Source organism: Sphaerodactylus townsendi, linkage group LG09 (genome assembly GCF_021028975.2).
Source record: "Sphaerodactylus townsendi isolate TG3544 linkage group LG09, MPM_Stown_v2.3, whole genome shotgun sequence".
NCBI classification, from domain to species: Eukaryota; Metazoa; Chordata; class Lepidosauria; order Squamata; family Sphaerodactylidae; genus Sphaerodactylus; species Sphaerodactylus townsendi.
The window spans coordinates 78,480,532-78,507,616 of record NC_059433.1 but is presented as its reverse complement, the minus strand read 5'-3'; the positions used below and the strand labels follow the sequence as shown (position 1 = coordinate 78,507,616).

The following is a 27,085-nucleotide window of genomic DNA, read 5'->3' as shown; positions in this document are numbered from 1 at the left end:
CTCCAAAATGCAATTTCCCTTCGCTGCATGAAATGACCAGTTCTTCAAACAGGTAAGATCAAGCACAATATGGCAAGAGTTGAAGTCCATGGCGTACAAAAACCCACTAGAAGATAGCAGTCCAATAAAAGCACATGCTAAAAAGTTTAAAATTGGCCTTTTATTACTTTTTTTAACTTTAGAATTCTTTTCAGACACCCGAGTGTCTAGTTCATGGTTCATTTTGCAATGAGAGATGGAAAAACCTTTTAATCCAAACGAGCTGAGATCCCGTGCCCCTCCATCTTGGGCAGGAGACTGCAAGCACTTCATTTTCCATCTCTAGTTATTATGCTCCTGAAGTGCTTGAGCCATGAAGAGTTTCCCCAGGTTCTGCGCAGTGAATTCCTTGATGTTCTGGGCATAAGTATTAATCTGACCTGCAGAGGGAAAGGGGGTGGGGGGGGGGGGGGGGGGAAGAAAATTGAAACAAAAGATTGAATTCTGTGCTGTGTGGAACATGGCAATGCTTTCTTCTCAAAAGTCTATTATTCGGAGATTCATAAGCCAGTCCCCTAACTCTGTAACATTACACTGGAGGGTGACCAAAGACTTAAGGCAGAATTATGTAGGATAGTGGATACGCCTTAGTAAGCTCTATGAAACAAAAGTAAGCTGGTTACGTAAGAGCAAAATACTCCTGCTAGATCAAATTAACGGTACATCTAGTCCAGCATCCTATTTCACACAGTGGCCAACAAGCAGGGCGCAATGGCCAAAGTCTTCACCAATGTTGCCTCCTGGCACAGGTATTCAGAGGTTCGCTGCCCTTGGATGTAGATGCAATGATGGAGCGCTTCTCCTTGAATATGTTTAATCCCCTTTTAAAGTTAGTTGTCATCACTACAGCCACTGGCAGTGAATTCGACAAATTAATTGCTCGTTGAGTATGCCCTTTTGTCCGCTCTTAATCTATTTCCAACCAACCATGCTTGCTTCTGAATTCTAGCGTTATAAGAAGGGGGACTTACGCTAAGCACTTCATCCTGCGCACAGTTTTACACACCTCTTGTCATGTTACCCATAATAGTTGTTGCTCTAAACTGGAAAACTTCAGCTTTTCTCAACAGGGAAGGTGCTCCAACCCGTTCATCATCTGGTCACCCTCTTGCTATGTGGGGATAAACCAATGGGCCCCTCTCTACCCCACGGTCACTAGGGGGCCAGTTTCCCCCTCCTTTTTGCCAACAGCCTCTGAAATGGGAGAGGTAAAGGAAACATTCCTTCAAGCACTCAGCTGGAGCCAAGACTATATTTGGTGGCGGTGGGTGCAAAGGAAGCAGGGATAAGGACACGTTCTGAACAGCAAGCCTCTCCCTGCATCAGTCTGCTAGAGCCAGTGGTCTCTCTGGTGAAGCAGGAAAAACCATCGAATAGGACTGGAGAAAGGACAGGGACCTTCCAATCTTTTACTGCTGTGTGGAATGTGACATCATCAAAGAGAGCAGAGACAACAGCAATCAAAGTCCACAACTGGGCAGATTCTCATCAACTAGAATTTCGGACCAAGGCCTAGAAGATCAAAATTTGACACCATGGTTGGACAATCAGACCTGCTGGGTAATGTCAGGCATATTTCCGTTTTCCATCTGAACATCAGCACTAGGACAGCAGCAGATACACATGCAACTCTGAAGTCGTTTTGCAATTTCATTGGTTATTAGTAGCCCACTTTCCTTCAGAGTGGTTTCAAAAGTCAAAACAATACTTAAAAATTAAGGCCATCAATTAACACTCCTGTGTTCAAAGAATCCAAGTTGACTTTTGCTGCGCTTCCCTTCCTTTCCTTGCTCAGAATGGGTGGGTGTGGGTTAAAGAACATTCAGAATGGTGGGAGGTGTTTCTGTTGAGAGCTGTAAGAGCAGCCCCGTTGGTTCATACTGGTGGTCCAACCCAGTCCAGAATCCTGTCTTACACCGTGGCCAGCCCACTACTGCTTCCTTATTCCATGCCACTTGGGAATTTTGTGGAAAGACCCATCTTACAAATGCCTACTGAGAGGTAAAGCCCACTGAATTGCGTGGGATTTGCTTCCTAGTATATACACTTAGGACTGAGGTGGTAATGGGTTGACCATTATAGTCCTGCTGAAGACCTCTGACAAATTAAAAAAACCCAGGCCAGTGATCCATCTAGTCCAGCAGCCTGCTGCACCACAGTGGCCAACCTGTTGCCCCAAAGGGTCAACGAACAGGCACAGAAGTGGTTGCCTCCCAGCACTGATATTCAGAGGTGTTCTGCCTCTAAATATGAAGGTCCTCTTTAGCCACTACTGCTAGCAGCCACTGACTGTCCTATCCTCCATGAATTGTCCAATTCCCTTTCAAAATCATTTGGTGGATTTGGTCTATTTGGTGGGTTTGTAACCAAAGCTATGCCAGATAAAACATAGGGAAGAAAAACTGACCACCACACAGTGAGAAAAACTTAGGACTATATGAGACACCTAATTATATTATATGTGACAGGAATATCTGAAAAGCTGTGAGAGAAACCTTCAAGCTGTGTCACTTCTCCTTCGGGCCTGATAACTTTGCATCTCACCCTGCTGACGTTTTGTTCTCACATCAGCAGTCTGGGAAAAGCTTTCCCCTTATATTTATCTGTGATGGACAGGAGGTTGCCCTGCCCCTGAAGGAAAAATCAGCCACTCAGATGAGCCCATAGGAATGATGCTCCAGAATCCAATCGCCTTTGAGAAGGGGGTTGAGATGTTGGAAGGAACACGGGAGAAGAGAGAGTTGAGTTCTGCCTCAGTAAAAAGAGCAGAGTACTCGATTGTGAGGCCTGTCTTTCGTGATGAACAGACCTTGTACCATTTAGTCTGACTCTGGGGAAAGGGAAGGCTGGGATGGGTAGAATCCTGTGCGTGAGAGGGGATCCAACTTAGTGGCTAAGTCTACTTGTGCCTGAAAGCATTGTAGAAAATCAAACTACTCTCTGAAGTCATGTTTAGTTTAAATTTTCGTGCCTCAGACAGCTTTCTACTTTGTCTACCTGGAGCCCTGCACTGCCGGTTTGTTCCTTTAAAACCAACCTGCAAATAAATAAATCGTCTTTGTTGTTTATATATTAATCCAGCCTCAGTGATCTCAATAATCTCCTTGTGCACCACAAAACTTACCTCACAGCAGTGAACCCAGAGCCTATACCAGTGGTGGCGAACCTATGGCACGGGTGCCAGAGGTGGCACTCAGAGCCCTCTCTGTGGGCACGTGCAGAGTCACCCCCACACACACCTCTAGGCTGGCCTGGGCAGCTGGGCTCAATTATCAGCATTAAACCTAAGACCTAGCTTTGGGGAAGCAGTGTAGGTAACCCTGTTAAGCGCTGTTAAACCCCACTGATTTTCATGTGAAGAACTAAAGCGTGATGCTTTACCTGGGAGTAAGCTCGGTTGCTGGCAATGGGGCTTGCTTCTGAGTAAACCCTCCCAGGGTCGTGATTTCACCCATTGGAAGAGTTGCATGGTTGCTTCAAAGCCAAGCCACCAACTACCACCAAGCTTACTCCTGAGTAACGCATGCCTTGGAGCCAACCGTTTTTTCTAAACTAAAACCTCAGTATTCAGGTTAAATTGCCGGGTTGGCACTTTGCAATATATAAGTGGGTTTTGGGTTGCAATTCGGGCACTCGGTCTCGAAAAGGTTCGCCATCACTGGCCTATACAATCGCTACTTGTTGAACAATTCAAAGCGAATCTAGATGCCAAAAATCTCAGGAGGCTGTACGTATCCCCTCAGTAGGGAAAAAAAGGCTTGTCACAATTACCCAAATCAAAAAAGTGTCTCGGTCGTACCAGTTCTGTACACATTCCACTGCTACAAACGTACTTCTCTTGCTAGCCAGGAAGGCACAGGGAGACAAAGCCAGATTATCTGAATTAAAATTGCTTAGCACACCAATACCCTTTCAATTTAATGCTCTACTTAGGAAAAAAAAATTAATGCCTCAGAGACAAAACTAGCCAAGTTCAAGCTTTGATCACCAACTCAAATTCTGCATGAATTAAAATCCTGAAGGTTTTTCAGTTCTTTTTCCTAATTCTGCAAAAAAAAAATTGGCTGAAGGCTGTTGGAGTGTAAGCAGTTCTTGCATCACCGATATTGAGAAGATGGCTGAACTTTTAGCGATTGAAACACAAGATATAAAAGCACGTCACTGGGGTATGTGTGCCCCCCCCCCCGCACACACCAACTTTAACAAATGCCATGCAACCCTGTGAAAAAAATTCACTCTCAACATTCAGCCCATACGTAGAATCAGAAGGCACCCCCAGGGCATCCAGCCCAGCCCCCCTGCACAATGCAGGAAATTCACAGCTATCCCCAAATCCCCAGTGACCCTTGCTCCATGTCCAGGTGACAAAAAACCTCCAAGATCCCTGGCCAATTGACCTGGAGGAAAACTGATGCCTGGCCCCAAACTGGCCATCGGCATTATCTGCTTGGTAATCCAAAAGGCTAACGATGCAATGGGTCAAATCCCACTGATCAGTTGTGCTAGGTTTTCTGCTAGTAGAATGAATCTGTGGGATTCAGTGGTTAATGAAACCGTTCAGTCCATCGTGTCTGTGCAGACTGCCCGAGTAGCAACGTTTTCGGTGCAAACTGAAATTCGTTTCAAAGGAAATGAAAAACGTCGGCTTCTTCTCTTGGACACAGAATGTATCCTAGGGGTATCTTTTTAGCAACTGACTCAATTATTGGTACGGATCATTTCCCTAGCAAGAAACGGTAAACAAGTCTCAACGAAAGTTTTTTAGCTTTGCCTGCTATCTGTTTACATTCTGTAGCACATCTGCTGTTTCCCTCACTCCTGATTTTTTTGTGGTTCTTGTGAGGAGAAAACATTAAGAAAACGACGTGCGCTGAAGCTTCCTCCCCAGATCAGAAGCTGGAAACGACGAGGGAAGTAGAGAGCAACTCAGAGAACTGAACTAAAAGGCAGCTTGGTTGTAGGAAGAGCCAGGTTTGAAAGGGAAATAGGGGACCACCAGATTGCAATTAGCTCACAACCGCTTATTCCGCTGGGGGTCTTCTGTGGACCTAGCGGAACAAAAGCGAAAATATTTGCTCTTGTTTCATCAACGGGGAATATCCTTTCTTGAAATTCACGGGAGGGGAAAAAACCCTCACAGACCCTGGAGTAGCACACAAAGCTTCTAATGACAAAACCAGAATTGTTATATAAGGGCACCGCCCAAGACTGTTTCGCTTCCAAAATCACATGCAAGCTAAAGGAGTGGATCCACGCCTCAGAAAAGGGAAGGCTTTTTTTTGGAAAAGTTACCTGCAATCAACAGCGATTCCATCCTGGGAGGAGGCTGGAGCGGTTTGAACAATTTATTCAAGTCCTCTTCAGGGAGAGGAGCCTCCCCTCTGCTTTGACGCTGCATGTTCTCTTGTTGACGCCTCTGCTGATACTTGAAAATAGATAAAGAAACACCGTTGTAGGCTGATCTGAGGGGACTTGTCCGAAATCATTTAAATATTTTTTTAAATAAAGCGTTTGTGTAACTTAGATCATGTGCAGCCTTCAAAGCCAAAGAAGAAGAAGAAGAGGAAGAAGAGGAGGAGGAATTTGGATTTATATCCCCTTTCTCTTCTGCAAGGAGACTCAAAGGGGCTTACAATCTCCTTTCCCTTCCCTCCTCACAATAAACACCCTGTGAGGTGGGTGGGGCTAAGAGAGCTCTGAAAAGCTGTGACTAGCCCAAGGTCACCCAGCTGGCATGTGTGGGAGTGCACAGGCTAATCTGAATTCCCCAGATAAGCCTCCACAACTCAAGTGGCAGAGCGGGTAGCAAACCCAGTTCCTCCAGATTAGAATGCACCTGCTCTTAACCATTACGCCACTGCTGCTTTCTGCTGTCTTATTCATCAACATTATACATACAATTACTGTTTGGCTTCCACCTGGAACTTTTATTGCAGCCAACAGTTTTTAACGACTACTTCCACCCCACATTCCACCCCATTAGATGATCAATCTACACCACCAACATTAACAAAGCAGTCAATGGATCTTCAACAATCTGAAGGACTACTGGCTCGCAAATAACTATCCCTCAATGTTCTCTCAAACATTGGTTCAGGCTTCAGGCCCACAATGTTTATTTTTATTATATTTTATTTATGCCCTGCCCAATTCCCCAACCAGAATCAGGCACAGGGTGGTTTACAAGTATAGGTTAAAATCAACACAACAATAAAAATCACAGATAAAACGCTACAATATAAATACAGATCTAGAGCAATTAAATATTACTTCCTAAAAACCTAATAAAGATAGCTGCCAATTAATAATCCCCGAGCCTAGTATTTCTCTCTCTCTCTCTCTCTCTGCTTTCCATTATTTATTTACTAAGGAAAGAAAAATGGGAGGGGGTGGCAGATGCACCAACAAATGGGGGGTGCTGATGTAATAATTTAATACTAGATGTAAATATGGGTAGAAAATTTATGGGTAGACAATGTGGAAGTGAACTGAGAAGGGTTTCTCCTTTTTGGGTGGGGGGGGCGGCAGAGTCATAAGATCAGGTTGTTCGTTGAGGAGTTGGAAAGAAAAGTGATACTAAAATGGTATAGAACTCCAAAACAATTAGCTTATATGATTCGGGGACTAAGCCCAAAATGTTGGCACTGTGGTGACCATGATGCATATTACAGCCATATGAGGACTGAATGCAAAGAGGTGAAAAGTTTTTGGGAAATGGTATTGCCGTATATAGAGAAAATGGTGAAGGTTAAAATAGATTTCAATAATGATTTAATGTTTACGGGGGTAATTGAGGACGGAAGGATTGATAAAAAATATAGACAAATGTATAAAATAATGATAAGAGCAGAACATACAGTAATAGCATTTGGTTGGAAAGATAAGAAAAAATGGACAATCCAGAAATGGTTAGAATATATTTGGGAACAAGTGCAATTGGACATATTTGACATAATATCACGGAATAAACTGTGGCAAGAAAAACAGAGAAAATTTGAAGATATGGACAATATGCACAGCGGAAGCATGCTGGGCCCATAACCTGTTAGCGAGTAGACCCGTGGCACAGCGGAAGACCAGTTACTGGGAGCAGGAGTAAGCAGCCTTGGCACTCAGCTGCAACACCATGATAGCAAAACACCACAAGAAGCAGTTATTCTTCAGTGAAGTGCAGTTTATGTATAGTGCAGCTATATACAGATATTTACAGAAGCAAGGAACAAACAGACAGCATGCTACGCCAGACACAGAATACCCTAACCAGCAGCATACAGTCACATCTGTTCAGTATATATACAAGCATAGACCAATCAGTGTAAAGGTCACATAGTCCTGTAGAAACCGGTTTGATCTGGTTTGGTCCAGCTCACTGCCTCTTGCATCAGCCAGGTGAGCTGTCAGTTAGATCACACTGATCTACTCCAGCACACAATATGCTCAGTGAGGTATTGCTATACTCTGACACAATATATGTGGATTGGATGAGAGAAGCCGGAGTCAAAGAAGAAATATGGGAGAAGAGGCAACAAAGAATGAACTTACTGCTGTTTGGTTGAAAAACTGTCAAGACATACTTTTTAGGGGGAGGGACAAAAGGGGGAAATGTGTGGTTTGGAAAAAATTAATAATTATACTAAAAAGTAATGTGAATTCAGACTATACAATAAAAATTATTTTTAAAAAAGATTGTTTGTTTTTGTCTTGCAGACTCAAGGCAGGTTGTCCTTTTATGCTTCAAACTGGCCTGCACTTGCACATGACCGTTCAATATCTAAATAATGAACCTGCTCTGCCTCTGGAGCAACAAGTCACATCAGCAGCAATTATAAGCTGAGCAAAGGAACAGAGGCAAAGAGCCATGGATTTTCCTTCAAATCGGTTTTTCCATCTCCAAAACGTCTTCTCATCAAATCTGCAGATTCATTCTGGCACGCTACATGGCCGTCGTTCGGTGGCAAAGCCCGAGCTTGACACGTAAGGAGCGTCGAGTAGCAGAGTGCTGGACTAGATGGACTCTGGTCTGATCCAGCAGGCTAGTTCTTATGTTCTTATGTCTCCAGTATGGGCATTAACTTTCTGAGTAGGGTTTTAAGTTTAGCAGATGCAATATAAAGGACCCTGCAATTTGCATCCCATTACAGAAGCCACGTCATGGGATGTTTTAACGTCCAAACTGACGCTATCCAGCCCATCTATCCAACCAACCTGGTGTTTCTGCTGCTGCTGCTTGCTGCTGTTCCGCAGATAGGTGTTGTGTTTGACAATATCCTGGCTCATCTCATCCACTCGGTCCATCAGGAGCTGCAGGCTTTTCCCAAGATGATTACTGAAAAGCATAAAGAGGAAGTGTGTTGGAGATGTGCCAGAGTGACGGCTGGACACCCCAGTAGAGAGGCCACTGAAAATAACAGTGTCATCTTAAACAGAGTGATACCCTTCTAAGTGTGCTTAATTCACTGCAACAGGATCTGGGAAAGCCAGGCTCAAATCCCCACTTGTGCTATGAAGACTTGTGGGGGGCCTTGGACCAATCACACGCTCTCAGTCTCGACCCTGGCAAATATTTGGATGGGAGACCTCCAAGGAATGCCAGACGTGTGATGTGGAGGCAGGCAAAAGCAAACTATCTCTGATCATCTCTTGCCTTGAAAATCCTACAGGGTCACCATAAGTTTGGCTTGATGGCACAAAAAAGGCCCACTGACTTTAAAGGATATATTTCTGCTTAAGATAATCCTATAAATCTCATCCCGCCATTATGCATATTACCAACATCGCAGATTCAAATACACTGCAGTGTAGCTGTCAAACACCACTCTGCATGTGGCGGGGGAAAGGTGACTGCATAAAGGTTTCAAAGGCAAGAGACTATCAGAGGTGATTTGCTATTGCCTGCTTCTGCATAGTGATCCTGGATTTCCTTGGTGGCTTCCCATCCATACTAACCAGGGCTGACCCTGCTTAGCTTCCAAGATCAGATGAGATAAGGTTAGCCTGGGCTATATGGCCAGGGCAGTCTGCATATACCCTGTTATATATTCCAAGTTAACACGGGGATCAGGCTGGGTCCCAGAGAGCCTGGGGCAACTGAACCCCCAGGATGAACCCTTTCAAACACAAGAGTATTCTATGCTCACCCAGTACTAATTCTGGCACTTGGAATCATAATTGGTTGCAATAGTATACAATACACAACCCTCTCCTACCTAATACCAAAGAAGCATCCCTGCTAAATTTGAACAAGGTACCATATAGTCCACCATCCTGTTTCCCACAGTGATCAGCCAGGTGCTTCTAGAAGACATGCAAGGCTCAAAGGAAATACCCCTCCCCCATTTTTGGGATGGGTCCAGCCAGGTTTTTTCCCCCTGCTGATGGGCGGGTGGGGAAGAAGGTACATTATGGCCCTATGTGTAGGGATGCACTGCTGACCCAGCAGCACCGTAAGTAGAGCGCCGGCACACCAGCGCTCCTGCGGCCTTCTGGTCGCACCGCTCCCCCACCCCTCATCCCCCAATGAGTCACAGGTCATGAACTACCTGGCTCACAACCACCGGGTGTCCCGGACAAAGGGACAATGGCCTTGCCCCCAGGTGAGGATTAGGCCCAGACGCCGACGCTCCTCTCCGCACGTAGCAGCCAGGTGAGATCATGCATCACATGATGATCTCTCAATCCCCCGCTCTCCCGCTTCTCCCGGGAATTCCCCGTTCCGCCCTTCTACACGCGCCCCGCTAGAATCATAATAAAGGTGCGCCAGGAGCCAGCATCACGGGGAGAGTCACACAAGGGAGATTTCTACACGGAAAACCAGCGCTCCCGTTGCTGGTGCTCTCCACCGGAGGATAGGAAATCACCGCGTCTCGTCTCGTTTCATTCGCTGACCTCGCAGCTGGAGCTACAATTGCTGGTGCGAAACCGGAATCCTCGAACCTCCACCCAGCTCACCGTGCATGCCTGGGAAAGGGCAGCGGTACGAGAATTAAGTCCGCTGGATCTGGATCGGTAGCATCAGGGACCACCATTCGGTATCGCTCAAGTCCGGCTGGATCGGCGCGATCCAGGGACCTTCGAAGTCCTTGGACACTCTCTCGTCCGGACGGAACACCCGGTGAGGTATGGGAGCTTGCAAAAGCAGGGCTTATGACGAAGCTTGCGTTAGCGAAGCTAAAGCGTTAAGCTTAAACGCGGCAGGGTCCCCCCCCGGTAAAGAGAGGAGCTGCATGGGAGGTGCCTGGTCGAGAGATTGAAGCTCAATGTCCATGGTACCGGAGGGGGACATTGAATCTTAAGGATTAAGGAGGAAGAAAACATCCGAGCGCGCACTCTTCGCTGCAGAGCCTCATGCTTACCGCGGTGTAGCTGCTACTGGCGTGGAGACAATAAGTTATGTAGCCATCAGCCTGCAGACCTGTAAACCCTTTGCTGTAGAGCCAGTCAGCCTCGCTTCGATCTTTCAACTTCAATTTCACCCCTGGAATTTTCTCTATCCTCTAGAATTGGGCAGCCTGTCCTCCTTCTGCCCCCAATGCTCCCTGCCTCCTTCAAATTCTCCCGCTGCTCCTCGCCGCTTCTAACTCTACTTGCTCCGCCTTCATCATTTCTGCAAGCCATAGCACCTCCGTCGGCCATACGCGTAATGGCGGCGGGTTTCAAAACCCTCGCAGAGCCGATAACTACTTAACCCGCGACCTGCGAAAAAGGAAACCCTAATGGCGGAAGAGCCGATACCCGTATATTCTGCGCTTTATGCTCTCTGTTCACTTCACGGATGATGCGAGGGGAGTGATAAGGTATTGACCGGCAGGGTTGTCGAGAATTACGCCCGTTGGAGCTATAATATCACTCACCCGTAGGCTCCGCCAAGAAGGCGATCGCGGGCGCATTAAGAGTCCACCTGCAGACCCCTATGTGAGGAGGCATGCTAGAAGCAGTCGGCAGGAGATCACTCTAATGGATTTCAAGTTGACTGGAAAAGACCACCTTCGCGATGCTTTGCAGCCCTGCACAACAATTTGCTTGATCCTGGGAAAGCGAGTTCCGCCAGCAGTGTATGCAAAGCTGAGGGCAGCCTTAGGCTGGCAGCCTACACCGCAGCAAGCAGCTTTAAACCTCGATGCAGCCTTTTGCCAGCCCCAGCGGTGATCAGATTGTGCCTTGCCAGAGGCTACCACCCGCCACAGTCGCCTCTGAGATAAGCCTGTTTCAACAGGCGTTCATCAAGGTCCCTAATGCTAACACAGCCCAGCCAGCGAAAGTTTCTCCACCATCCGACCCAGAGAGCCCCAAAGAGCCCTCATGGGATTTTGTGAACAGGCTCCAGGAGTAAGCTTTAAGAGGCAGGTAAGATGGCAGCCAGAGTGCCCAAAAGCAGCGGAAGCTCCTCCTCGCCTGCAAGCCAAAGAGAACGCCTACTCACTGAGTGCAGTAGGAGCAATCACGAGGAGCCTAGGCAAAGATCCCTGAACTGGCGCGACATGCTTAAGAGCTTGCCAGGACGCCGGGATCCTCAGCACCACCAAGCTAGCCTCCTTGCACTTACGCCTCTCCACCGCCAGGGGATAGCTCCCCAGGTGATTGCTGAGTGCGGCGAGTCAGGACACTTCGAAGGGAGGTCTCTGACCTGCCGCGAATACTGGCGATTGAACTAGTAAAGCAATCACCCAGCGTCCCCTGGCGGTGAAGCGTCTGGTGACTGAGGAGGGTCCTCCCAAATGAGAGGCTGCCCCCGGAGCCGCCAAAAGCCAAAACCCGATGCCCCCCCCTGTGCCAGAAAGGCTTCCACTGGAGAAAAGCTTTGACTGCCGTCGGGAAGCTTCAGCGCCGGGCATCTCCCCAGCCCAGGACCAAGGGGAAGAGTACTGAGAGCAGGCCAAACACCAAGACCCACACCCAGAAACCACCCACCCTCTGCGTGGTGCATCTCCGGCTCATGTGCACCCAGCCCATCTCCTTCTTTAGAATTCCCCGCGAGGTCGCCGTCGCGCCCAACCCAATAATGGCATTACCCCCATCCCTACTCCCGGGACCATTGGGCTGGTGCTGCCAAAAGCTATCGCCGCTGAGCAGGGATTGTTCATCATCCTCGGAGTCATTGACTCCACGCACCAGGGGACCCATCCATCTCCCCAAGTCTGGACAAACATCCCGGGCAGGAGTTGCCCAGCCGGGACCAGCTCGCGTCACAGCTGATCCTCCTACCCCATCGCGCTCGCCAGCTGCGGGCGACGCAATAAGGAGCCACGCGGGCGGCAGCCATCAGGAAGCATCCAATACTACCATTGCGGCGGTGAAACACCGCCGGAAGCCTCCCGCCCGTGATCCTGGAGACTCACTGTGGAGGGTGGGGTGTCTCTGTTCATGGGCCTGGTGGACACCGGGCGCGTGATGTGACGTCTAATGTCAGAGCAGCCGAGTGGCTACTGACCAGTGGCCAACCGGAGACCTAATATCCGCACATCTACAGGGTGGGGGGGAAAACAAACCGCTGAGCCGGAGCATCCGCCCGCTCGCGGTCCACAGCCCAGGGAGGCTTTCGAAAGCGGCAGCTCACGAGTCCGCCCCATCATTCCTGGACATCCATGTCAACCTCTGGGAAGGGACCTCATGAGCCAGGTCCAAAAGCGAATCTCCCTAGTCTGGGATGGATAAACCCATCACACAGATCATAGATCCTAACTGTGCCTTCGAACTCATCCTCGAACTTCCGCGGATGAAACTACCCCCCCCCTTTTTTTTATTTTCTCTTCCCTCTAATTTTTCTCAACCAGCAGAAGCGGGAGGGCCAATTGGCTGACTGGCCCTCCCTGGATTAAAATCTGGAGTCCCGATCCCTGAGTACAGAGCAGCACTGCCAAGGACCAGGCCCCAGTTTAAAAAAGAGAGCTGCCGGGCCACTATGCCCCTGACAAACCTGTTTGACGGCTTATGGCTGCACCATAAACCAGGAGCGCTTAGCGATAAAACCGCCTCTTAAGGAGTGATTTCCTCAAGCGCCAGGGAATGAAACCTCTAGTCAAAAGCGGGATGCTGCCGTACCAGACCATTCACACACAAACCTGTGTGGGTTGTAGTTGCCAGTGGCCAGCCTGGCGGCTCAATGCAAGGCCAGGCGGCTATGGCGAAGCAGCTTCTCAACCTTATGGGGAGGCCGGTTTTAAGTGGTGGCAATTCCCCAAGATAATTCGATTACAAATTCAAGCGCCATTCCAGCCTCTCCGGCGTTAACCGCCAAGGTCCGCGGTAAGTACATTTTTCCTGCAAAGAAAGGACCCCCCCCCCCCCTTTGTGTGTTGCAATTTACCCTAATCGCCTGGATTACTTTGTCTCCCAGATGCATCCATCACCCAAAAGCATCCAAGCCCCCTCTTCTTTGTGGTGCGTAAATTAAAGCATGCATACCACATTAATTCCCCAGGAGTCCGCTTGCCCCTCCTCCCTCGAGGCTGGACCCTGCTTTGGCACGCATACCCTGATGACTCCCTGAAGCCAGCTTCCATCAGGGATAAAGCCTACCCTCTGCCCTTCTTCCTGTCAAAACAATTTAAAGAAAGAGGTGGGCGTGAAAGCATTTAATAGACTCGCATTAAAAGGCAACCCTTGGCGCGGGCTACAAAGGCATAAAGCCTGTCAGTCCTATATCCAAACACTAAACCCAACAAGAGCTTGATTTTGACCTCCCGGCCATCCGGCTCTCCAAGCCGGCAGGACCGGCCCCCTCCTATAAACCTGGGGAAGGGGTGTTGTTTCCAGTCCCCTTCTTCTATACAGATCTCCGGTGGATCCCCGGACTAAGCCATGCGACAGGCCCAGCCCCATGGAATGGCGCCAGGAGGAAATCGACCCCATCCCCGGAGATGGAGCGAATCTCTCTGGGAGGAAGTCCCGCCCAGCTGGCCTTTCAGCGAGGCAACGCCGCCACCGGCGCCCAGAGCGGTCCAAAGACCCGGATGACCTGGGGAGCGTCAAAGCAACGTAGCCAGCCAAGCTCCAGAGCTGCTAAGCTCGCATGTGAAACCACCCGAGGCATTTTCCTCGAGAACCTCTGTGCGCATACCTCTCTTGCAATCATCACTGCTCCGGCTTCGGCCACCATCCTTTGCCTGCTCTGCTGCCTCCTGCCGGTGGCAGTCGGACCCACCCCTGACGAGATTTGACCAGACCAACATCTGGGAGCAGCTTGCTGCCGCTGCCAGCGCTTTAGGTCATTCTGCCTGGGCCAGTTACCTAGGAGTCGGGAGCCTGCTAAGCTCCACCTGCCTGCTCCCCGTTTACGCAAAGCCCCTGGGAGACTTCCTAAGCGAGGTCACGAAGCGGAGCCCTTGACTATGAATGCTTCATCCATCAAGTACTCTATGAGCTGACTGGGGACCCGATGTTCCAAACCCTCCGGCCGGTAGCTCTCTCCCCTTGTCCGCAAGACTGTCGCTAATCACAAATTGCTTACCTGCACTCAGAGATCTCCTCGGTAGCGAGATGAGGAACCGAGCCGGACCGATGGCCGGCTGCTCGGTAGCTGGAGATTTCTGCGCCTTGCGGGGAGGACATTCCCCGTTAATGCGGGAGAACATCTTGCTCGAAGGGTTGGTTCTACCAGACTTGTGGGGAGAGGAACTTTCAACTACCATCCCTGCTCGGCTCTCGGCGGGACTCTCTGCTTGCCTTAGGTAAGCCTCACCATCGTCCTGCCTCAGGCTCCACCTCCAGGAGCCGAGCGCCCGCTCACCCGCCCGCTCCACTCTGCCCCTCTCGACCCCTCTTGCGGACCGTCACGGTTACTTCCTCTCCTCAAGCGGAGTTAGATCTCCTACGCGCAACACTACCTAATTAGAGTCCCGGACTCGGGGCTTCTTCTAGCCACGCTAAGACCATTGGCCCGGCTGGCCTGTGCAGCCTTGCTGGGAAGTCCATCAAACTCCACCTCCATTGCTCTGGATGCTCTGGCCTCGAGAGCAGCAGGAACATAGATCAAGCGACTTTGGTGTCGTGCAGCTATTGATTATTTTGTTGTTTATTGCATCACCAATGGTTGTGAGAATGTACATAATATGTGTTGTTTTAATCTTCTGAGTAATTCCCATTTGAGTTCATATAGCAAAAATGTGTGAACTGCAAGATATTGTATCTAATCTGAAGTATGGCGTTCCTACCCCACTGTTGCGTCAGCCCTCTGGAGCTGGCTGCCACGGGGGGATGGTTGAGAATGCTATTGTTACGGCTCTGCATTGGCTTGATTGTGTGCCTCATTGTGGGATCTTGTTTCATTCAATGTATGCCTTATCTAATAATATTACGCCTGTAACGTAGTGTAAGAAACCCCTCGAGCTTTCCCTTTACATCGCATGACCAAGTCCCTAATGTTGCACAAGCGAAAGCAGCTTGGCTACAGCTTCTTAGCCAGCGGCGGAGGGAGTAACGGCGTCCCAGTAAATCGCATCCCCCTAATATTTACGGCCTCCCTTCCTAGCGTAAAAGGAGGAGGAGATGTAGGGATGCACTGCTGACCCAGCAGCGCACCGTAGATAATTAGGCGCCCGGCACGGCGCTCCTGCGGGGCCTTCCTGGTATACCGGGGCCCTCCCCACCCTCATCCCCAATGAGTCACAGGTTCATGAACTACCTGGCTCCCGTACAACCACCGAGGTCTTCCGGACAAAGGGACAATGGCCTTTGCTGGCCAGGTGAGGATTAGGCCCCAGGCAGCCACGCTCCTCTCTCGCCCGACGCATTAGCAGCCAGGGTGAGATCATGCATCATCACATGTATGATCTCTCAATCCCCGACTCTCCCGCTCTCCGGAATTCCCCCGTGCTCCGTCCCTTCTACACGCCCAGCTAGAATCATCATAATAAAGGTGCCGAGAGCCAGCATCCCAGGAGAGTTAAAGCTAGGAACACTTGAGCAACCAGCTACCCCGTTGCGCTGGCGCTCTCCCACCAGATGAAATCACCGGCGTCTACCGTCTTGAAATTCTTCACGGCGTGACCTCGCGGCCGCGACTCACACCTCCATGCCTTTTGCGTAAGCGCACTGGAGTGGAAAGCTGCACGCATTCTGGGGAAACCACATGCCACGTAAACATGGAAGAAAGCAGATCAAGACCTTCCACAAGCTGTCTCTTACCACTGGACAGTTCCATTTAAAAATAATTTCCTGTTCAGTCTCCTGGGAACTTGTGACATTACTTCAAGCCAACAACACAATTTCTAGCAAGGGAGCATAATTTCTAGAAATCTCCCAGGAGTTACTCCAAGCGGCAAAATCCTTGAAAAAAAAAATAGATTCCCCAGAACTTAGAGAGCTATGCGGCTCTATATTAGAAATTTAGCATCCTGTTCCTTTCTCCACTTTAGAAACATATATAATCTTGTGGGTAGCATCTGCTCTTTTTTTAAACTGACCTCTTTGTTAGCCCGCTTTGAACCAAAGGCATTTTATTAATAATCCGGAAAAGGGAGTCCCTGTGCAAACATCGCCATTACTGGCGCGTAGGGAGTACTGTATCATAATGGCGGCTTGCGAGGCAAGACTATGTTCACAGGAATTGGTTTTGCCATTGCCTTCCTCAGTAGTCTACCCTTTATCCCCAGTGAGTTGAGTAATTACTCATTTTGCGGCCTCAAGATGGAGATGCGCGCTGAGTCAACCTGAAACTTTCTGAGAAACCAACTCCACTGGGAACTGAACTCAAGGTCATGAGCACAGCTTTGCTTGCAGTACTGCATCTTACACTCCAATGAGTGCCACAGGGGCTAACACATTAATAATAATTATAGTAATGATTATCTCTCACATCACCGGGGGGAGACTAAGAATTTACATCGCAGTGTCAACCTCGAAACATGGATGCAGCGGAAGGGGCACTGAGGTCCTTGCAAAGATACAAGCCTCCATTATTTTTGCAGACAGCATCCAGTAGGAGAGAGTGTGGCAATGGCTAGAGAACGTTTTTATAGAACAAGCTTCGCTTTTGTGGGGAGGTGGTTGCCATTGCTTTCTCAGCTTCAATTATTCCCCAGCTGGCGCTGGAGGCTGGGTACTCATTTACATCGCACCAAGAAAATGGATGGATGGCTGAGTTGACCATGAGCCAGCTGCCAGGATATCTTGAAGCCTTCCACAGGGGGCTCAAACTCCTGACGTTGAGTGGCGGGTGCAAGCACTTATGCATGTTTGTCAAGCCAACTTGGCCTTTCTTCATGCTTCTTTTCTCCCAACCCATTCTCCTTTCCCTCAGTCTGGTGCTCCCAGATCAAGCAAGGTGCAGCTACTGTCAATGTGAACAGACCTCACATCAGCTTATCCACTACAAAGTGTTCCGGACAGAGTGAAATGGACTGCCACATTTTTTACTTGCGCTGCTACAAGGCTGTAAACCTTCGTGCCTCTGCTACCGCTGACTTCTTGCCGAGGCTCCCAAAGGGGAAAGAACATTGATCAGGGTAGGAATTCGCGATGATGATGGGGACTTCCTCAAACATGCTTTCAAAGGCAATGCCTGCTTTTTTTTAACCTGGCAAAGAGGGGCCTTATTATAATCAACCAGCCGGGCAGATTTTTGATTTCAACGGATTCTTGAGGAAATGTTATTCCGGTCGGGTGGAGTCTGGGAAGTACAAACTGTTACACGCTCTTTCATTGCATAGCTCCCTACATCCCATAATACTCGCACCTTTGCCTCCTTTCCAGCTTAGGAACTGAGAGCCAAAACCGTACCAAGACATATTATATCCAATATGTATTGATATAAACGCAACAGCGGCTAGAGGGAAACTCGCTCAATTTCTGACTTGAGACTTGGAAGCTTATGGCGGGCTTGTAAAACTTATGATTAATGCTGGTTAAGGGAACAGGAACAATGGATTCAAGTCACATGCCACAAGAACCACCAGAGTTCTGGGTCAATGATCCCTCAACATTGTATTTATGGGCACCATGATGTCCCACCAGTGCATTTCTTTGGATATTCGCACTTCCTTCTACCCCTAAAAACACCTCTTCCACAAAACAAAAGAGACAATCCTAGCTTTCCCTCCACCTGCGCTGGAGGTGTCCAGAAAAAGTTCCAGAAAGCATCATCTCTAGGTCTGGCAATGAGTGACCACTTGGAAACACCTTTCCGCAAAGATTATTGAAGGATAACTGGCTTGGGAGACCTCCCAACATTTTATTGCTGTCTATGGCAGCCACTTTGTGTCAATGGTACTTACCTACCCTTTTCCCCTAAAATTCCTGCAGGGGCGGGCTTAAAGGTTGGGGCTAGGAGCAGAAAACCCTACTGAGACCCCACAATACACACTGTGGTGCAATATGAGTAAGTGGAGAATACTGAAATCCCACTGGAATTCTATGGGCCTTTAGAAATTACAACTGCTTAGAACTCTGGATCGCAGTGGAATTAGGAAACCGATTAAAATATGAGGGAAAAAAAAGGAAAAAATACAGATCTTGGCTATTTTGCCACAGCCTTTCCCCAACAATAACTCCTATCCCAAGATGTGTACTTGTAGCGCCAGTGGATTTCAAATGTGACTTTAAGGTCTTGCGGAAGGCTGTTCATTTCCCCGTGGGACACTTCTCATTCCATCGTAAGGCTGGGGGATTATGCAGAGGGCCCGATTGATGCTAACGTATTAGAACTTAAGCCATGGCGACAAAACTGCTCTTACCTCAAGAAGCAAGGAAGTGCGCCACATGCCTACCACTGCTCTTTGAGCTCAGCTTTGCCCATGGAAGAAGCAAGAGCATGGCCGGGCACATGCCTGAAGACACAGCAGAACTGAGCAGAGAGTGCGGCATAAGCTGTCGGTAATGTCGGCCATGGTGGTGCATTTGCTTTTAGCGGCATTCACGTTAGGCTACGATTGTGCAGAGGCTGCATGATGATCACGCTTCGCCAGATGAACCCAAGCATGGCAAACTTCCTTATACCAAGGCGACCAAAGCAAAGGGAATTAGCCCGCATGCCTCACTGCTCTTGAGCTCAGCTTTGCCCATGGAAAGCAAGAGCGCAGTGGGGCACATGCCTGGAAGACACAGCAGGGGCAGAGAGGAGTGCAGCTCAGCAATGGGTAATGTCCGACCATGGTGTGTTGGCTTTAACCAGACTGTGCAGGTCAGCTGGTTTTTAAAATGTCACGCGTGAGTGAAGTTGTCTGATGGAAGGAAGTGTTCTTGGCATCCCAGCCAGCATTGGGAGTTTAAAATTGAGCTTAACAATCTAACCCTGAGAGAGGAAAGAAAAAAAGGGTTTGGGGTGGGAGAAGGTTTCCGCTAATGCGCTGTCTCCTCCAATTGAGCGTTTAAAAACCCATTTTTTAACTCTTACTATCTTTCCACTTTTCAGTTTCTGTTTTTTAGTTGAATAAAAAAAAGAAAATCCCCGGCAAACCTTGCTTCAGACTAAAGAAAGGAACGGCGGAGTCTGTTGGAGTTTTGGGAGGTGGGCAGGGTGTTGTGTAAATATTTGTTTCCATGAGACCAGAGAGAACAAAGTGCCGGATCCCTCTTCAAGGCTGAGAAAAAGAAGCTGTCACTTTGTATCTGAATGTGTGGGAAAAGATGTGTTTTGGATGCTTAAGCGGCAGGAAGTAGTAATTCGGTTTCCTTAAAAACATTCTTTTACTTAAACGCTGGAGCTTTAACACAAAGCTGGCTTGCTGTGTAGTATGTATAGCGTCTTTGCAATGCATGCATCAGGAGGGGAGATAAACAAGTTTTTAAAAAACACTAACTTCTTTAGTTAGAGCCTAACTCTGTCTGTCTTTATATAGTTGAATGGATGTTTAACTCAATCCAGAGTGAGCTCATCGCGAAGTGCACCCAGGCCTCCTTAACGTCCCAGCTGGCACTGAACAGTAGCTTTCTGTGCATTTCATGTTCTTCAAAAGGTGATACCATGAGAGAGCAGGTTTCTGCAACTTCTGTGGTTCTCCAGGATGTTCATGGACTACATACTCTCATCATCCCCGCCAGCATGGCCAATTGCTGGCAGGGGCTGATGGACCCCAGATTTGTAGTCCACTCGAAAAGATCTGGAGGAAACACAAGGAGACCTGCTGAAAAGCTCCTTCCCTATAGAGCCTGGGGACAGAAACTGGATGAGAAACCAGAAGCTGGAGAGACATGCAGGGATTGGATGCAGTCCAGCCCGTTCGGAGCTTGATCTCACCTCATTGCTTTTCCTTACTACTTGGCCACCATGTTCATAACCACTCACCTATATACCAGGAGTGCTAGAGCCCAGAGCATTCCCTTTGCTTAGGTGGGAAGGAAATGGAAGAACCTCCAGTCCATCAGCTGTGAGGCGGGGAGGGGGGGATGCATCTACAGTGACCCCAAATCAGAGCTTCGTTCTTCTCACTGGCCACATCCCAAAATGGTTCCTCTCCCACTTGCAGCGAGGAGAGAAGTCCTTCTCTTTGCAAACGTCCATCAATTTAGGGTGTCAATCTGTATGCTTTCGAGTGAAAAGAATATCCTTGGCCAGATTCTTTATAGGATCTTGAGGGAGTACAAAAATAGATAAAGTCTTCATAAACATACTCTCAGACTCAAACATCTTCAGGCCCCAGACTGAGCATTGTTTTAAAGCTCTGTAAGTGCTTTGCCGTTTCATACAACAAAACAGGAAGATCAGTGGCATCTTTAAAAGACTAATGTCATTTATTCCAACATGTGTTCATGCTAGAAACAATGGAATAATTCTTGCTGTTTCCATTTTTTTGCTACAGTGTGATTGACCCGAGAAGTACCCCTTTGGAATCCTCATTGAGCGTAAAAGCCACTTGGAGAAGTAAAATAATTCAACGTGCACAAAATATTTGCTTAAAATATATTAGCTTTCAAGCGGGGTCCTTCAAACTATGCCCCCCAGATGTTCATGAACTACAATTCCCATCCCAGCCCTGCCGCCCTGGCCATGCTGGCAGGGGGCTGATGGAATGGAGTGTAGTCCATGGCCCCTGGAGTGAGCTCCTGGATTTGAAGACCCCTAAAAACTTTAAAGCAAATATATTGCTTGAGGCTCAAAAGCAACCAACATAACATTAGAGAAAAAGAATAGAACACCCACAAACAATGTAGCAAGTACCACAGACAGACACACAAAGCACATCTGTTCCCATGTAAGCAAGAGGGTTTTTTTTTTTAAAAAAAACCACCTACAAAGCACTTTATTGGCCACACTAAATGAAATAGGACGCTGGACTAAGATCAAGGAATTAGGTGAACCCAGCGGAAACTCGCAAGCATACGCGAGCGGCTCTTTCCCGGCTTTGTGAGTGCGGCTCCTGGCATGGCCCCCTTCCTCCCCTCTCTGGGGCTTTTTCCACAGATCTATCCCTCTACTCTTGTGACCCTCTCTCTCTCTCTCCTCCTCCTCCCTCTCCTGGTCACCTCCAGCTCTCCTTTCCACCCTCCACTTTCCCCAGCCTTCTTCCTTCTTCTCTCAGAGCCTCTCGTTGACGCCGCTGCCGCCTTAAATCCTGCCCCAGTGCCCAGCTTCTAAGAGGCGTTCTCCTCCGTCCTGCAAGCGAGGGCCCGGGCGAGGAGAGAGTGTTGCCAGCTGGTGACTCAAGCTCGGCGGCCTGCCCACTAGCCTTTCATTTCGTTGTCCTGGGGCAGGACGAGCTGAATGGGCACATTCTGCCGCTTGCCGCTGGGGCTCGGGGAGCTCTTGAGACCAGCCAGACCGAGGCCTGCCGTTGCTGCCGGAGGCAGCTTCTTGTGAGGCGTCAACAGCACCACCCAGCTCCACCCCGGGCCAAGTCTGGGAGGGAGCTCTCCGGGCAGCCCGGACACCTGCACGCTCCCGCGCATGAATGCAAGGGAGCGTGCAGCCAGCTTTATCCCGCCTGAGCGAAGCGGCGCTGCCAACCTACTCCCTCCCCTCAGGGTGGTAGAATCCTGAGAAAAAAGAAAGCAGGCACCGGCTCAGGCAGGGGATCTCTTCTACACTTCCAGATTCATCAGGGCGGGCTTGAAAGTATCTGAGAGGCTCCTCCCAAACTTCCTCAGACTTGGCCAGCCCCAGCAGAAAGACTCCGAGGCCCGAAGGAAGGAAGAAGCTGCAGGAAAGGGTGGAGGGTGGAAAGGAGAGGCTCCGAGGTGACTAGGAGAAGAGGAAGGAGGAAAGAGAGAGACAAGAGAGAAGAAGAGGGTAGTGAATCTTGTGGAAAAAGCCCCAGAGAGGGGAGGAATAGTAGAGAAGAAGAAGGAAAAGAAGCTGGGGGGGAAAGTGGAGGGTGGAAAGGAGAGCCGAGGGTGACTAGAGGAGAGAGGAGGAGGAGAGAGAGAGAGACAGAGAGAGAGGGGTAGAATCTGTGCCAGAAGAAGCCCAAGAGGGAGGAATAGTGAGAAGAAAGAAGAAGCTGGGGAAAGTGGAGGTGGGAAAGGAGAGCCTAGGGTGACCTAGGAGAGGGAGGAGGAGAGAGAGAGACAAGAGAGAGAGGGAGTAGATCTGTGGAAAAGCCCCAGAGAGGGAGGAATAGCAGAGAAGAAGAGGAAGAAGCTGGGGGGGAAGTGGAGGGGTGGAAAGGAGGAGAGCCCGGGGTGACTAGGAGAGAAAGGAGGAGGAGAGAGAGAGAGACAAGAGAGAGAGGGGTAGGATCTGTGGAAAAAGAAGCCCCCAGAGAGGGAGAATAATAGCAGGGAAGGAGAGAGTTGAATGTAGTAGTAGGGGGGGGGGGAGCTGAAAAAAGATAACTGAAAGCTGGGTATGAAATATTAGAGACAGGAACAAAGGGAGAAAGGAGGGAAACAGACTGGGAAAAGGTCATTAATCAAAGGGTTTGGAAGCGGACCACAGACGAGAAGGAGGGAGAATTGAGGAAAGAAGGAGGAGAGTTGCCCTTTATACAAAGCGTGCATAAAAGGTAAAAAAACAAAAAAGTACTTCGAGTGTTTTCTTCATTTTAAATGCCAAAAAGTATTTGCGGCTCCATGAGTTTTCTTTTCCGTGGAAAATGGGTCCAAACGGCTCTTTGAGTATTAAAGGTTCCCTACCCCTGGACTAGATGGACCACTGACTTGATCCAGCGGGGCTCTTATGATAACCTCAAAGCTGAAGATATAAATAAAGAAGTGACTTGGCCTTTGAAAATCAACAAAGATGTTGCTATAGTGCCTCGCCTGGGACAGAACCCCACAGGAAAGTGTCCAACTTCCCCTTGTGGCTGGACCTGGATTAAGGCTTTGCTGGAAGGCACTGAGAAAACTATATGGAAAAGATGTATCTCATATGATGAGGCCCGGCTGTTCAAGGCATCTTGAATTAGGCTCAGAAGCAAGCTAGTGTCCAATGCAAGCTCTCCACTTTTGGCGTAATATATTCATGCCAAACCCTGTCAGTCAGAGGGCTGCTGGGTACTTATTATGCAAAGTCAGGGCTGGAATGGGTAAAAAGAAAACTTCTTATTTTCTAGCCAATATTTTGTAATAAAAGACAGGCCTATAAAAATATGTATGTTCACATGGTCCGCATATATTAGTGTCGGGGCTTCGCTACATAGACCAGAAGCAGAAATTCAAAGTGCGGCAGGATCCTTTGCAGTTTTTAATCTAATACGACAAGCACCAATCTTTGTGGCAACTATCATCATCTGTGGTGTTCCTTCACGTGCAGCCACAAAAGAAACACGGCCCACAGACACAGACATAGTCCCCCTCAATAGGACTACAGCCTTCTTCACACTAACACCACAGAAGACCATTTGGGTGCTGATCCCTGACTCCCCAAGCGCGTGATTTTCTGCTAGAAAAACGTTAATGGAAATGTTTCCAGTTGTATCATCGTCACTGTGGTTTACGTTTAGGAAAAAAATACATAGATTTCAAAGTGACGAGCAATTCTTAGCAGGGAAATTTTTCCTTTAGCAGAGAAAACCCATCTCCTATCTCAAAGAGACAAAGGGAGATTAACATATGCGAGCAAACCGATAACTTATTGAAATTAGACTACATCGCCAACTTAAAGCGGGATTTCAGGTTCTTTTAATGTTACCGCTTTGTGCTGTCTGAAACTCAACACAGAGAAGTAAAACCTTCAGCAATCAGCGCATGTAAAAATGAAAACCAAGGAAATAGACTGAAACAAGTGGAAAATTCATCAGGATCAGATGATGCAATGTTTCCAGCCAGTATAAGTATACTTTAACAACTTGTTCTTTACTGTAATCCAATTGTTAACATACTGAAACAATTTTGGGGCAGCCAAGTAGAGTTGATAAGTATTCATTGGTATTTTTCTGACAGATACTCCGGGGCGTTACATTTGCTTCCTCGGCTGGAAACTTCTTTCTACGAGCCTGCCAGATATGCAAACTAAAATGTGAGTGTTCGGGGAGGGGGGGAACGCTATAAAGCTGTTAAGTTGCCCACGGTTCTGATACAGCGCAGAACATCTGGTCTGGAGAGCTTGAGGAAACACCATTAAAATATATATCGGTCTGAAAGAAAAGAAAAAAATCTTTATTATCTCTGAAACAGGCCGGGTTTTGTCGCGGCTTCCTGTCAAGATGCATAAGAAGTGGGAGGAGAGAACTTGGCAAGCGCTGCAGTGATTGGTCAGTCGCGTCTACTGAGCCAGGCCAGCAGCTCTAACCAAGCGGGGTTTGTTAAAGACTATCTGGTCGAGTTCCACCACCCCTTTTCACGAGGGAGGGAGCTGGAGGGAATAAAAATAAGACAGCTACTCTAGCATTCCAAAACGATACACATCAGGGCTCTGATAGCAAGAAAATAATCATGAGGAAACCCTGTCTGAACTTCGCCGCTGCTGAGGCTGCTTGCAGACACAGGATTGGTATTTACTTGAAGAAGGCCTGCCAGGAGTTGCTACCATGAAGCGGCGAGATAGGGAGACAAAATAAGCCCATTAATAATATTGGGGGAGAGGCGGAGAGGGAGGGAAAATAGAAATACAGGAAACAGTGCCATTGCTGACCATTAAATGAGAACGACAGAACTCCCTCGATGGCGTGCTGGTAGCGGGTAGAAGTCAGGAGGGCCGCGAGGTGGCCGAAGGAGCCGTAGTAGGTAGACTGGTACCAGCCAACGTGAAGGTGGTCAATGTTGACGTGGCGGAGGCTCCGCATCATCTCCATCTGATACTGGACTGGGAAGGGAAAGAAAAAAACGTACTTTCAGAGAATGAGTTTATGGAATAGTTCTGCTATGTCTGAACAGCGGCCATGATCTACTGGGGGTTGGAGTCTGGGAATCTGGTTCCTCTCACAGTAACACTTCCTTTGGGTGAAGGTGCCTTCCGTGGAGACTCCTGCAGTAGGGGAAGGGTCCTTGGGCTACCACTGCCATTAGCAGAAGAAATATGTCTGATCCAACCCCACGCTGCTATTGAGACCTTTCAGCCTGGGTACCCAGTAGGCCAGCTGCTTGAGGCCTGCTGAGCTGAGGGAGAAAGAGCGATAGCATTGCCTTTATCCCAAGCATATTTTGGCTTGTTGTTATTTTTAAACTTTTTTTTCTGGCCCTCTGTATTGAGAGAAGGCAAGCAAACCCAACTGGCCTTCCACCGATTCTAGAGAAAACACCGATTCATAAGGTGTCAATCCTCAGGCCCTCCAAGTGTTTCCTGCATTAATGACGATTCCCATCAGCCCGTGGCAGCAGGGGCCAACTGGCCATGCTAGCAGGAAAAGCACTGCTGAAATTGTAGTCCATGACCACCTGGAGAATAGTTATTTACCAAGAGAATAAAAGAATTAACTGCGTTTTTCCTGCTGCTTCTTGGGTCCCCTCCCCCCTCCCACAGCTATTCACATGCTACTGACTACTCAGATCCTCAGCTAGCAATTATACGAAGTCCTTACGTTCTCAAGCCCCAGGGTGGCCCTGTCCAGATTCCCGCCTATGCCTTTCCTAGCCCTACTACAGCAGCCCGTTATATTTCCACAAAATGCATTCCCAGGTTGACTGGTGTTTTTGTCTGGGCAACAGACAAAACCGACTAGTAGAGAATCTTTGGGTTTCTTCAGGTGTCTTTTCCTACCTGATCATTCTCTAACTGCCTTCCTGCATCCACTTCACCTGCCTGACAATCTGTTACTCAAGTTCTTCTTTCAGCTTACCTACAGATGAACTTCCAACCTTGGCTTCTGGCTTGTATCCAATTTGACCCTCAGAATGACCTTCTACAAGGGTTCCATGGAGCTTTGGTTCCTATCCCGCCAGAACACGCACAGGATGCTCCCCTTGCATTGAGTTTCCCTATTTGCTGTTGCTGGCAGGCTTCTTCCCCACCACCATAAAACCGTTTGATTCAGTGGATACTTACTAAGCATCAAAATAAGGAGGTTGCTTTCTCATTCAAGTCAGAAAAAAAACCTTCCCAAGACCATGCATCATGCACTATTTTGGGTCTTGAGCAAGTTACATAACCTGAGAGCCAGAGTGGAGTAGTGCTTTAGAACAGAGGGATTCTAATCTGGAGAACCAGGTTTGATTCCCCACTTCCCACCTGAGTGACAGAGGCTTATCTGGTGAACCGGATGTGTTTCCGCACTCCTACATTCCTGCTGGGTGACCTTGGGCTAGTCCCAGCTCTTCGGAACTCTCTCAGTCCCACCTGTCTCACAAGGTGTCTGTTGTGGGAAGAGGAAGGGAAAGGGGATTGTAAGCCACCTTGAGTCTCCTTTCAGGAGAGAAAGGTGGGGTATAAATCCAAACTCTTCTTCTTCTTCTTCTTCTTCTTCTGGCCCAAGTGCCAAAAAATAATAATGTGACATTTACCTGTCAATGTGGCAGAGCTGAGGGAAAAGGAGCAGAAGATGTGATGGGGCAGCAAACAAAAAGAAGGGGGTGAAGAAGGAGCTGTGCCAAACAAACCAGATACACTTGGACCAAACCAGACACACTTGGACCAAACCAGACACACTTGGTGCAAACCAAGCAAAATGATTAGGAGCACTTCTACCCCCTCAGGGATTCACCTTGGACAACTGATGGGCGTGGAGGTTTGAGAGACAATGATGGGTTTTAGCTGTGCCTGAGCTTTCTCCCACACCCTTGGCCCTAGAAGTGTGGCCAT

The 27,085-nt window shown here is 48.5% G+C and overlaps 1 pseudogene; it reads right to left on the bottom strand.

Annotated features, from left to right (window-relative positions):
- Positions 1-145: 145 nt before the first annotated feature.
- Positions 146-27,085, bottom strand: LOC125439502 (annotated as a pseudogene).